This window comes from Branchiostoma lanceolatum, chromosome 4 (assembly GCF_035083965.1).
Source record: "Branchiostoma lanceolatum isolate klBraLanc5 chromosome 4, klBraLanc5.hap2, whole genome shotgun sequence".
In the NCBI taxonomy this organism is placed as follows: domain Eukaryota; kingdom Metazoa; phylum Chordata; class Leptocardii; order Amphioxiformes; family Branchiostomatidae; genus Branchiostoma; species Branchiostoma lanceolatum.
In genome coordinates, this window is record NC_089725.1 from 12,411,351 (window position 1) to 12,424,865 (window position 13,515).

Genomic DNA, 13,515 nt, shown 5'->3' on the forward strand with positions numbered 1-13,515 from the left:
GGCCGGGCTTAGCTCTTAAGGACTTTAAACACTAATAACTCGGCAACCGAGCATGATAGAATTATTCCGTTTTCAGATTTGAATTTGCCGTGCAATTCCGCGTCTAATGAGTCCTCGTTTGTCCCATTTGAAGCACTTTTCAAAAACGCTAGGGTTAAGGCCGGGCTTAGCTCTTAAGAACTTTAAACACTAATAACTCGGCAACCGAGCACGATAGAATTAATCCGTTTTCAGATTTGAATTTGCCGTGCAATTCCGCGTCTAATGAGTCCTCGTTTGCTCCTTTTGAAGCACTTTTAAAAACCGCTAGGGTTAAGGCCGGGCTTAGCTCTTAAGGACTTTAAACAATAATAACTCGGCAACCAAGCACGATAGAATTAATCCGTTTTCAGATTTGAATTTGCCTTGCAATTCCGCGTCTAATGAGTCCTCGTTTGTCCCATTTTGAGCACTTTACAAAAAAGCTAGGGTTAAGGCCGGGCTTAGCTCTTAAGGACTTTAAACACTAATAACTCGGCAACCGAGCACGATAAAATTAATCCGTTTTCAGATTTGAATTTGCCGTGCAATTCCGCGTCTAATGAGTCCTCGTTTGTCCCATTTGAAGCACTTTACAAAAAAGCTAGGGTTAAGGCCGGGCTTAGCTCTTAAGGACTTTAAACACTAATAACTTTGCAACCGAGCACGATAGAATTAATCCGTTTTCAGATTTGAATTTGCCGTGCAATTCCGCGTCTAATGAGTCCTCGTTTGTCCCATTTAAAGCACTTTTCAAAAACGCTAGGGTTAAGGCCGGGCTTAGCTCTTAAGGACTTTAAACAATAATAACTCGGCAACCAAGCACGATAGAATTAATCCGTTTTCAGATTTGAATTTGCCGTGCAATTCCGCGTCTAATGAGTCCTCGTTTGTCCCATTTGAAGCACTTTACAAAAAAGCTAGGGTTAAGGCCGGGCTTAACTCTTAAGGACTTTAAACACTAATAACTCGGCAACCAAGCACGATAGAATTAATCCGTTTTTAGATTTGAATTTGCCGTGCAATTCCGCGTCTAATGAGTCCTCGTTTGTCCCATTTGAAGCAGTTTTAAAAACCGCTAGGGTTAAGGCTGGGCTTAGCTCTTAAGAATTTTAAACACTAATAACTCGGCAACCGAGCACGATAGAATTAACCCGTTTTCAGATTTGAATTTGCCGTGCAATTCCGCGTCTAATGAGTCCTCGTTTGTCCCATTTGAAGCACTTTTCAAAAACGCTAGGGTTAAGGCCGGGCTTAGCTCTTAAGGACTTTAAACACTAATAACTCGGCAACCAAGCACGATAGAATTAATCCGTTTTTAGATTTGAATTTGCCGTGCAATTCCGCGTCTAATGAGTCCTCGTTTGCTCCATTTGAAGCAGTTTTAAAAACCGCTAGGGTTAAGGCTGGGCTTAGCTCTTAAGAATTTTAAACACTAATAACTCGGCAACCGAGCACGATAGAATTAACCCGTTTTCAGATTTGAATTTGCCGTGCAATTCCGCGTCTAATGAGTCCTCGTTTGCTCCATTTGAAGCAGTTTTAAAAACCGCTAGGGTTAAGGCTGGGCTTAGCTCTTAAGAATTTTAAACACTAATAACTCGGCAACCAAGCACGATAGAATTAATCCGTTTTCAGATTTGAATTTGCCGTGCAATTCCACGTCTAATGAGTCCTCGTTTGTCCCATTTGAAGCACTTTACAAAAAAGCTAGGGTTAAGGCCGGGCTTAGCTCTTAAGGACTTTAAACAATAATAACTCGGCAACCGAGCACGATAGAATTAACCCGTTTTCAGATTTGAATTTGCCGTGCAATTCCGCGTCTAATGAGTCCTCGTTTGTCCCATTTGAAGCACTTTTCAAAAACGCTAGGGTTAAGGCCGGGCTTAGCTCTTAAGGACTTTAAACACTAATAACTCGGCAACCGAGCATGATAGAATTATTCCGTTTTCAGATTTGAATTTGCCGTGCAATTCCGCGTCTAATGAGTCCTCGTTTGTCCCATTTGAAGCACTTTTCAAAAACGCTAGGGTTAAGGCCGGGCTTAGCTCTTAAGAACTTTAAACACTAATAACTCGGCAACCGAGCACGATAGAATTAATCCGTTTTCAGATTTGAATTTGCCGTGCAATTCCGCGTCTAATGAGTCCTCGTTTGCTCCTTTTGAAGCACTTTTAAAAACCGCTAGGGTTAAGGCCGGGCTTAGCTCTTAAGGACTTTAAACAATAATAACTCGGCAACCAAGCACGATAGAATTAATCCGTTTTCAGATTTGAATTTGCCTTGCAATTCCGCGTCTAATGAGTCCTCGTTTGTCCCATTTTGAGCACTTTACAAAAAAGCTAGGGTTAAGGCCGGGCTTAGCTCTTAAGGACTTTAAACACTAATAACTCGGCAACCGAGCACGATAAAATTAATCCGTTTTCAGATTTGAATTTGCCGTGCAATTCCGCGTCTAATGAGTCCTCGTTTGTCCCATTTGAAGCACTTTACAAAAAAGCTAGGGTTAAGGCCGGGCTTAACTCTTAAGGACTTTAAACACTAATAACTCGGCAACCAAGCACGATAGAATTAATCCGTTTTTAGATTTGAATTTGCCGTGCAATTCCGCGTCTAATGAGTCCTCGTTTGTCCCATTTGAAGCAGTTTTAAAAACCGCTAGGGTTAAGGCTGGGCTTAGCTCTTAAGAATTTTAAACACTAATAACTCGGCAACCGAGCACGATAGAATTAACCCGTTTTCAGATTTGAATTTGCCGTGCAATTCCGCGTCTAATGAGTCCTCGTTTGTCCCATTTGAAGCACTTTTCAAAAACGCTAGGGTTAAGGCCGGGCTTAGCTCTTAAGGACTTTAAACACTAATAACTCGGCAACCAAGCACGATAGAATTAATCCGTTTTTAGATTTGAATTTGCCGTGCAATTCCGCGTCTAATGAGTCCTCGTTTGCTCCATTTGAAGCAGTTTTAAAAACCGCTAGGGTTAAGGCTGGGCTTAGCTCTTAAGAATTTTAAACACTAATAACTCGGCAACCGAGCACGATAGAATTAACCCGTTTTCAGATTTGAATTTGCCGTGCAATTCCGCGTCTAATGAGTCCTCGTTTGCTCCATTTGAAGCAGTTTTAAAAACCGCTAGGGTTAAGGCTGGGCTTAGCTCTTAAGAATTTTAAACACTAATAACTCGGCAACCAAGCACGATAGAATTAATCCGTTTTCAGATTTGAATTTGCCGTGCAATTCCACGTCTAATGAGTCCTCGTTTGTCCCATTTGAAGCACTTTACAAAAAAGCTAGGGTTAAGGCCGGGCTTAGCTCTTAAGGACTTTAAACAATAATAACTCGGCAACCGAGCACGATAGAATTAACCCGTTTTCAGATTTGAATTTGCCGTGCAATTCCGCGTCTAATGAGTCCTCGTTTGTCCCATTTGAAGCACTTTTCAAAAACGCTAGGGTTAAGGCCGGGCTTAGCTCTTAAGGACTTTAAACACTAATAACTCGGCAACCGAGCATGATAGAATTATTCCGTTTTCAGATTTGAATTTGCCGTGCAATTCCGCGTCTAATGAGTCCTCGTTTGTCCCATTTGAAGCACTTTTCAAAAACGCTAGGGTTAAGGCCGGGCTTAGCTCTTAAGAACTTTAAACACTAATAACTCGGCAACCGAGCACGATAGAATTAATCCGTTTTCAGATTTGAATTTGCCGTGCAATTCCGCGTCTAATGAGTCCTCGTTTGCTCCTTTTGAAGCACTTTTAAAAACCGCTAGGGTTAAGGCCGGGCTTAGCTCTTAAGGACTTTAAACAATAATAACTCGGCAACCAAGCACGATAGAATTAATCCGTTTTCAGATTTGAATTTGCCTTGCAATTCCGCGTCTAATGAGTCCTCGTTTGTCCCATTTTGAGCACTTTACAAAAAAGCTAGGGTTAAGGCCGGGCTTAGCTCTTAAGGACTTTAAACACTAATAACTCGGCAACCGAGCACGATAAAATTAATCCGTTTTCAGATTTGAATTTGCCGTGCAATTCCGCGTCTAATGAGTCCTCGTTTGTCCCATTTGAAGCACTTTACAAAAAAGCTAGGGTTAAGGCCGGGCTTAGCTCTTAAGGACTTTAAACACTAATAACTTTGCAACCGAGCACGATAGAATTAATCCGTTTTCAGATTTGAATTTGCCGTGCAATTCCGCGTCTAATGAGTCCTCGTTTGTCCCATTTGAAGCACTTTTCAAAAACGCTAGGGTTAAGGCCGGGCTTAGCTCTTAAGGACTTTAAACAATAATAACTCGGCAACCAAGCACGATAGAATTAATCCGTTTTCAGATTTGAATTTGCCGTGCAATTCCGCGTCTAATGAGTCCTCGTTTGTCCCATTTGAAGCACTTTTCAAAAACGCTAGGGTTAAGGCCGGGCTTAGCTCTTAAGGACTTTAAACAATAATAACTCGGCAACCGAGCACGATAGAATTAATCCGTTTTCAGATTTGAATTTGCCGTGCAATTCCGCGTCTAATGAGTCCTCGTTTGTCCCATTTGAAGCACTTTACAAAAAAGCTAGGGTTAAGGCCGGGCTTAGCCCTTAAGGACTTTAAACACTTATAACTCGGCAACCGAGCACGATAAAATTAACCCGTTTTCAGATTTGAATTTGCCGTGCAATTCCGCGTCTAATGAGTCCTCGTTTGTCCCATTTGAAGCACATTTCAAAAACGCTAGGGTTAAGGCCGGGCTTAGCTCTTAAGGACTTTAAACACTAATAACTCGGCAACCAAGCACGATAGAATTAATCCGTTTTTAGATTTGAATTTGCCGTGCAATTCCGCGTCTAATGAGTCCTCGTTTGCTCCATTTGAAGCAGTTTTAAAAACCGCTAGGGTTAAGGCTGGGCTTAGCTCTTAAGAATTTTAAACACTAATAACTCGGCAACCGAGCACGATAGAATTAACCCGTTTTCAGATTTGAATTTGCCGTGCAATTCCGCGTCTAATGAGTCCTCGTTTGCTCCATTTGAAGCACTTTACAAAAAAGCTAGGGTTAAGGCCGGGCTTAGCTCTTAAGGACTTTAAACACTAATAACTCGGCAACCAAGCACGATAGAATTAATCCGTTTTCAGATTTGAATTTGCCGTGCAATTCCGCGTCTAATGAGTTCTCGTTTGTCCCATTTGAAGCACTTTTCAAAAACGCTAGGGTTAAGGCCGGGCTTAGCTCTTAAGGACTTTAAACACTAATAACTCGGCAACCAAGCACGATAGAATTAATCCGATTTTAGATTTGAATTTGCCGTGCAATTCCGCGTCTAATGAGTCCTCGTTTGCTCCATTTGAAGCAGTTTTAAAAACCGCTAGGGTTAAGGCTGGGCTTAGCTCTTAAGAATTTTAAACACTAATAACTCGGCAACCGAGCACGATAGAATTAACCCGTTTTCAGATTTGAATTTGCCGTGCAATTCCGCGTCTAATGAGTCCTCGTTTGCTCCATTTGAAGCACTTTTCAAAAACGCTAGGGTTAAGGCCGGGCTTAGCTCTTAAGGACTTTAAACACTAATAACTCGGCAACCAAGCACGATAGAATTAATCCGTTTTCAGATTTGAATTTGCCGTGCACTTCCGCGTCTAATGAGTCCTCGTTTGCTCCATTTGAAGCACTTTACAAAAAAGCTAGGGTTAAGGCCGGGCTTAGCTCTTAAGGACTTTAAACAATAATAACTCGGCAACCAAGCACGATAGAATTAATCCGTTTTCAGATTTGAATTTGCCGTGCAATTCCGCGTCTAATGAGTCATCGTTTGTCCCATTTGAAGCACTTTTCAAAAACGCTAGGGTTAAGGCCGGGCTTAGCTCTTAAGGACTTTAAACAATAATAACTCGGCAACCGAGCACGATAGAATTAATCCGTTTTCAGATTTGAATTTGCCGTGCAATTCCGCGTCTAATGAGTCCTCGTTTGTCCCATTTGAAGCACTTTACAAAAAAGCTAGGGTTAAGGCCGGGCTTAGCCCTTAAGGACTTTAAACACTTATAACTCGGCAACCGAGCACGATAAAATTAACCCGTTTTCAGATTTGAATTTGCCGTGCAATTCCGCGTCTAATGAGTCCTCGTTTGTCCCATTTGAAGCACATTTCAAAAACGCTAGGGTTAAGGCCGGGCTTAGCTCTTAAGGACTTTAAACACTAATAACTCGGCAACCAAGCACGATAGAATTAATCCGTTTTCAGATTTGAATTTGCCGTGCAATTCCGCGTCTAATGAGTTCTCGTTTGTCCCATTTGAAGCACTTTTCAAAAACGCTAGGGTTAAGGCCGGGCTTAGCTCTTAAGGACTTTAAACACTAATAACTCGGCAACCAAGCACGATAGAATTAATCCGTTTTTAGATTTGAATTTGCCGTGCAATTCCGCGTCTAATGAGTCCTCGTTTGCTCCATTTGAAGCAGTTTTAAAAACCGCTAGGGTTAAGGCTGGGCTTAGCTCTTAAGAATTTTAAACACTAATAACTCGGCAACCGAGCACGATAGAATTAACCCGTTTTTCAGATTTGAATTTGCCGTGCAATTCCGCGTCTAATGAGTCCTCGTTTGCTCCATTTGAAGCACTTTTCAAAAACGCTAGGGTTAAGGCCGGGCTTAGCTCTTAAGGACTTTAAACACTAATAACTCGGCAACCAAGCACGATAGAATTAATCCGTTTTCAGATTTGAATTTGCCGTGCACTTCCGCGTCTAATGAGTCCTCGTTTGCTCCATTTGAAGCACTTTACAAAAAAGCTAGGGTTAAGGCCGGGCTTAGCTCTTAAGGACTTTAAACAATAATAACTCGGCAACCAAGCACGATAGAATTAATCCGTTTTCAGATTTGAATTTGCCGTGCAATTCCGCGTCTAATGAGTCCTCGTTTGTCCCATTTGAAGCACTTTTCAAAAACGCTAGGGTTAAGGCCGGGCTTAGCTCTTAAGGACTTTAAACAATAATAACTCGGCAACCGAGCACGATAGAATTAATCCGTTTTCAGATTTGAATTTGCCGTGCAATTCCGCGTCTAATGAGTCCTCGTTTGTCCCATTTGAAGCACTTTACAAAAAAGCTAGGGTTAAGGCCGGGCTTAGCCCTTAAGGACTTTAAACACTTATAACTCGGCAACCGAGCACGATAAAATTAACCCGTTTTCAGATTTGAATTTGCCGTGCAATTCCGCGTCTAATGAGTCCTCGTTTGTCCCATTTGAAGCACATTTCAAAAACGCTAGGGTTAAGGCCGGGCTTAGCTCTTAAGGACTTTAAACACTAATAACTCGGCAACCAAGCACGATAGAATTAATCCGTTTTTAGATTTGAATTTGCCGTGCAATTCCGCGTCTAATGAGTCCTCGTTTGCTCCATTTGAAGCACTTTACAAAAAAGCTAGGGTTAAGGCCGGGCTTAGCTCTTAAGGACTTTAAACACTAATAACTTTGCAACCGAGCACGATAGAATTAACCCGTTTTCAGATTTGAATTTGCCGTGCAATTCCGCGTCTAATGAGTCCTCGTTTGCTCCATTTGAAGCACTTTTCAAAAACGCTAGGGTTAAGGCCGGGCTTAGCTCTTAAGGACTTTAAACACTAATAACTCGGCAACCAAGCACGATAGAATTAATCCGTTTTCAGATTTGAATTTGCCGTGCACTTCCGCGTCTAATGAGTCCTCGTTTGTCCCATTTGAAGCACTTTTCAAAAACGCTAGGGTTAAGGCCGGGCTTAGCTCTTAAGGACTTTAAACAATAATAACTCGGCAACCGAGCACGATAGAATTAATCCGTTTTTAGATTTGAATTTGCCGTGCAATCCCGCGTCTAATGAGTCCTCGTTTGCTCCATTTGAAGCACTTTTCAAAACCGCTAGGGTTAAGGCTGGGCTTAGCTCTTAAGAATTTTAAACACTAATAACTCGGCAACCGAGCACGGTAGAATTAACCCGTTTTCAGATTTGAATTTGCCGTGCAATTCCGCGTCTAATGAGTCCTCGTTTGCTCCATTTGAAGCACTTTACAAAAAAGCTAGGGTTAAGGCCGGGCTTAGCTCTTAAGGACTTTAAACACTAATAACTCGACAACCAAGCACGATAGAATTAATCCGTTTTCAGATTTGAATTTGCCGTGCAATTCCGCGTCTAATGAGTCCTCGTTTGTCCCATTTGAAGCACTTTTCAAAAACGCTAGGGTTAAGGCCGGGCTTAGCTCTTAAGGACTTTAAACAATAATAACTCGGCAACCGAGCACGATAGAATTAATCCGTTTTCAGATTTGAATTTGCCGTGCAATTCCGCGTCTAATGAGTCCTCGTTTGTCCCATTTGAAGCACTTTTCAAAAACGCTAGGGTTAAGGCCGGGCTTAGCTCTTAAGGACTTTAAACACTAATAACTTTGCAACCGAGCACGATAGAATTAATCCGTTTTCAGATTTGAATTTGCCGTGCAATTCCGCGTCTAATGAGTCCTCGTTTGTCCCATTTGAAGCACTTTTCAAAAACGCTAGGGTTAAGGCCGGGCTTAGCTCTTAAGGACTTTAAACAATAATAACTCGGCAACCAAGCACGATAGAATTAATCCGTTTTCAGATTTGAATTTGCCGTGCAATTCCGCGTCTAATGAGTCCTCGTTTGTCCCATTTGAAGCACTTTTCAAAAACGCTAGGGTTAAGGCCGGGCTTAGCTCTTAAGGACTTTAAACAATAATAACTCGGCAACCGAGCACGATAGAATTAATCCGTTTTCAGATTTGAATTTGCCGTGCAATTCCGCGTCTAATGAGTCCTCGTTTGTCCCATTTGAAGCACTTTACAAAAAAGCTAGGGTTAAGGCCGGGCTTAGCCCTTAAGGACTTTAAACACTTATAACTCGGCAACCGAGCACGATAAAATTAACCCGTTTTCAGATTTGAATTTGCCGTGCAATTCCGCGTCTAATGAGTCCTCGTTTGTCCCATTTGAAGCACATTTCAAAAACGCTAGGGTTAAGGCCGGGCTTAGCTCTTAAGGACTTTAAACACTAATAACTCGGCAACCAAGCACGATAGAATTAATCCGTTTTTAGATTTGAATTTGCCGTGCAATTCCGCGTCTAATGAGTCCTCGTTTGCTCCATTTGAAGCAGTTTTAAAAACCGCTAGGGTTAAGGCTGGGCTTAGCTCTTAAGAATTTTAAACACTAATAACTCGGCAACCGAGCACGATAGAATTAACCCGTTTTCAGATTTGAATTTGCCGTGCAATTCCGCGTCTAATGAGTCCTCGTTTGCTCCATTTGAAGCACTTTACAAAAAAGCTAGGGTTAAGGCCGGGCTTAGCTCTTAAGGACTTTAAACACTAATAACTCGGCAACCAAGCACGATAGAATTAATCCGTTTTCAGATTTGAATTTGCCGTGCAATTCCGCGTCTAATGAGTTCTCGTTTGTCCCATTTGAAGCACTTTTCAAAAACGCTAGGGTTAAGGCCGGGCTTAGCTCTTAAGGACTTTAAACACTAATAACTCGGCAACCAAGCACGATAGAATTAATCCGATTTTAGATTTGAATTTGCCGTGCAATTCCGCGTCTAATGAGTCCTCGTTTGCTCCATTTGAAGCAGTTTTAAAAACCGCTAGGGTTAAGGCTGGGCTTAGCTCTTAAGAATTTTAAACACTAATAACTCGGCAACCGAGCACGATAGAATTAACCCGTTTTCAGATTTGAATTTGCCGTGCAATTCCGCGTCTAATGAGTCCTCGTTTGCTCCATTTGAAGCACTTTTCAAAAACGCTAGGGTTAAGGCCGGGCTTAGCTCTTAAGGACTTTAAACACTAATAACTCGGCAACCAAGCACGATAGAATTAATCCGTTTTCAGATTTGAATTTGCCGTGCACTTCCGCGTCTAATGAGTCCTCGTTTGCTCCATTTGAAGCACTTTACAAAAAAGCTAGGGTTAAGGCCGGGCTTAGCTCTTAAGGACTTTAAACAATAATAACTCGGCAACCAAGCACGATAGAATTAATCCGTTTTCAGATTTGAATTTGCCGTGCAATTCCGCGTCTAATGAGTCATCGTTTGTCCCATTTGAAGCACTTTTCAAAAACGCTAGGGTTAAGGCCGGGCTTAGCTCTTAAGGACTTTAAACAATAATAACTCGGCAACCGAGCACGATAGAATTAATCCGTTTTCAGATTTGAATTTGCCGTGCAATTCCGCGTCTAATGAGTCCTCGTTTGTCCCATTTGAAGCACTTTACAAAAAAGCTAGGGTTAAGGCCGGGCTTAGCCCTTAAGGACTTTAAACACTTATAACTCGGCAACCGAGCACGATAAAATTAACCCGTTTTCAGATTTGAATTTGCCGTGCAATTCCGCGTCTAATGAGTCCTCGTTTGTCCCATTTGAAGCACATTTCAAAAACGCTAGGGTTAAGGCCGGGCTTAGCTCTTAAGGACTTTAAACACTAATAACTCGGCAACCAAGCACGATAGAATTAATCCGTTTTCAGATTTGAATTTGCCGTGCAATTCCGCGTCTAATGAGTTCTCGTTTGTCCCATTTGAAGCACTTTTCAAAAACGCTAGGGTTAAGGCCGGGCTTAGCTCTTAAGGACTTTAAACACTAATAACTCGGCAACCAAGCACGATAGAATTAATCCGTTTTTAGATTTGAATTTGCCGTGCAATTCCGCGTCTAATGAGTCCTCGTTTGCTCCATTTGAAGCAGTTTTAAAAACCGCTAGGGTTAAGGCTGGGCTTAGCTCTTAAGAATTTTAAACACTAATAACTCGGCAACCGAGCACGATAGAATTAACCCGTTTTTCAGATTTGAATTTGCCGTGCAATTCCGCGTCTAATGAGTCCTCGTTTGCTCCATTTGAAGCACTTTTCAAAAACGCTAGGGTTAAGGCCGGGCTTAGCTCTTAAGGACTTTAAACACTAATAACTCGGCAACCAAGCACGATAGAATTAATCCGTTTTCAGATTTGAATTTGCCGTGCACTTCCGCGTCTAATGAGTCCTCGTTTGCTCCATTTGAAGCACTTTACAAAAAAGCTAGGGTTAAGGCCGGGCTTAGCTCTTAAGGACTTTAAACAATAATAACTCGGCAACCAAGCACGATAGAATTAATCCGTTTTCAGATTTGAATTTGCCGTGCAATTCCGCGTCTAATGAGTCCTCGTTTGTCCCATTTGAAGCACTTTTCAAAAACGCTAGGGTTAAGGCCGGGCTTAGCTCTTAAGGACTTTAAACAATAATAACTCGGCAACCGAGCACGATAGAATTAATCCGTTTTCAGATTTGAATTTGCCGTGCAATTCCGCGTCTAATGAGTCCTCGTTTGTCCCATTTGAAGCACTTTACAAAAAAGCTAGGGTTAAGGCCGGGCTTAGCCCTTAAGGACTTTAAACACTTATAACTCGGCAACCGAGCACGATAAAATTAACCCGTTTTCAGATTTGAATTTGCCGTGCAATTCCGCGTCTAATGAGTCCTCGTTTGTCCCATTTGAAGCACATTTCAAAAACGCTAGGGTTAAGGCCGGGCTTAGCTCTTAAGGACTTTAAACACTAATAACTCGGCAACCAAGCACGATAGAATTAATCCGTTTTTAGATTTGAATTTGCCGTGCAATTCCGCGTCTAATGAGTCCTCGTTTGCTCCATTTGAAGCACTTTACAAAAAAGCTAGGGTTAAGGCCGGGCTTAGCTCTTAAGGACTTTAAACACTAATAACTTTGCAACCGAGCACGATAGAATTAACCCGTTTTCAGATTTGAATTTGCCGTGCAATTCCGCGTCTAATGAGTCCTCGTTTGCTCCATTTGAAGCACTTTTCAAAAACGCTAGGGTTAAGGCCGGGCTTAGCTCTTAAGGACTTTAAACACTAATAACTCGGCAACCAAGCACGATAGAATTAATCCGTTTTCAGATTTGAATTTGCCGTGCACTTCCGCGTCTAATGAGTCCTCGTTTGTCCCATTTGAAGCACTTTTCAAAAACGCTAGGGTTAAGGCCGGGCTTAGCTCTTAAGGACTTTAAACAATAATAACTCGGCAACCGAGCACGATAGAATTAATCCGTTTTTAGATTTGAATTTGCCGTGCAATCCCGCGTCTAATGAGTCCTCGTTTGCTCCATTTGAAGCACTTTTCAAAACCGCTAGGGTTAAGGCTGGGCTTAGCTCTTAAGAATTTTAAACACTAATAACTCGGCAACCGAGCACGGTAGAATTAACCCGTTTTCAGATTTGAATTTGCCGTGCAATTCCGCGTCTAATGAGTCCTCGTTTGCTCCATTTGAAGCACTTTACAAAAAAGCTAGGGTTAAGGCCGGGCTTAGCTCTTAAGGACTTTAAACACTAATAACTCGACAACCAAGCACGATAGAATTAATCCGTTTTCAGATTTGAATTTGCCGTGCAATTCCGCGTCTAATGAGTCCTCGTTTGTCCCATTTGAAGCACTTTTCAAAAACGCTAGGGTTAAGGCCGGGCTTAGCTCTTAAGGACTTTAAACAATAATAACTCGGCAACCGAGCACGATAGAATTAATCCGTTTTCAGATTTGAATTTGCCGTGCAATTCCGCGTCTAATGAGTCCTCGTTTGTCCCATTTGAAGCACTTTACAAAAAAGCTAGGGTTAAGGCCGGGCTTAGCCCTTAAGGACTTTAAACACTTATAACTCGGCAACCGAGCACGATAAAATTAACCCGTTTTCAGATTTGAATTTGCCGTGCAATTCCGCGTCTAATGAGTCCTCGTTTGTCCCATTTGAAGCACATTTCAAAAACGCTAGGGTTAAGGCCGGGCTTAGCTCTTAAGGACTTTAAACACTAATAACTCGGCAACCAAGCACGATAGAATTAATCTGTTTTTAGATTTGAATTTGCCGTGCAATTCCGCGTCTAATGAGTCCTCGTTTGCTCCATTTGAAGCAGTTTTAAAAACCGCTAGGGTTAAGGCTGGGCTTAGCTCTTAAGAATTTTAAACACTAATAACTCGGCAACCGAGCACGATAGAATTAACCCGTTTTCAGATTTGAATTTGCCGTGCAATTCCGCGTCTAATGAGTCCTCGTTTGTCCCATTTGAAGCACTTTTCAAAAACGCTAGGGTTAAGGCCGGGCTTAGCTCTTAAGGACTTTAAACACTAATAACTCGGCAACCAAGCACGATAGAATTAATCCGTTTTCAGATTTGAATTTGCCGTGCACTTCCGCGTCTAATGAGTCCTCGTTTGTCCCATTTGAAGCACTTTTCAAAAACGCTAGGGTTAAGGCCGGGCTTAGCTCTTAAGGACTTTAAACACTAATAACTCGGCAACCAAGCACGATAGAATTAATCCGTTTTTAGATTTGAATTTGCCGTGCAATTCCGCGTCTAATGAGTCCTCGTTTGCTCCATTTGAAGCAGTTTTAAAAACCGCTAGGGTTAAGGCTGGGCTTAGCTCTTAAGAATTTTAAACACTAATAACTCGGCAACCGAGCACGATAGAATTAACCCGTTTTCAGATTTGAA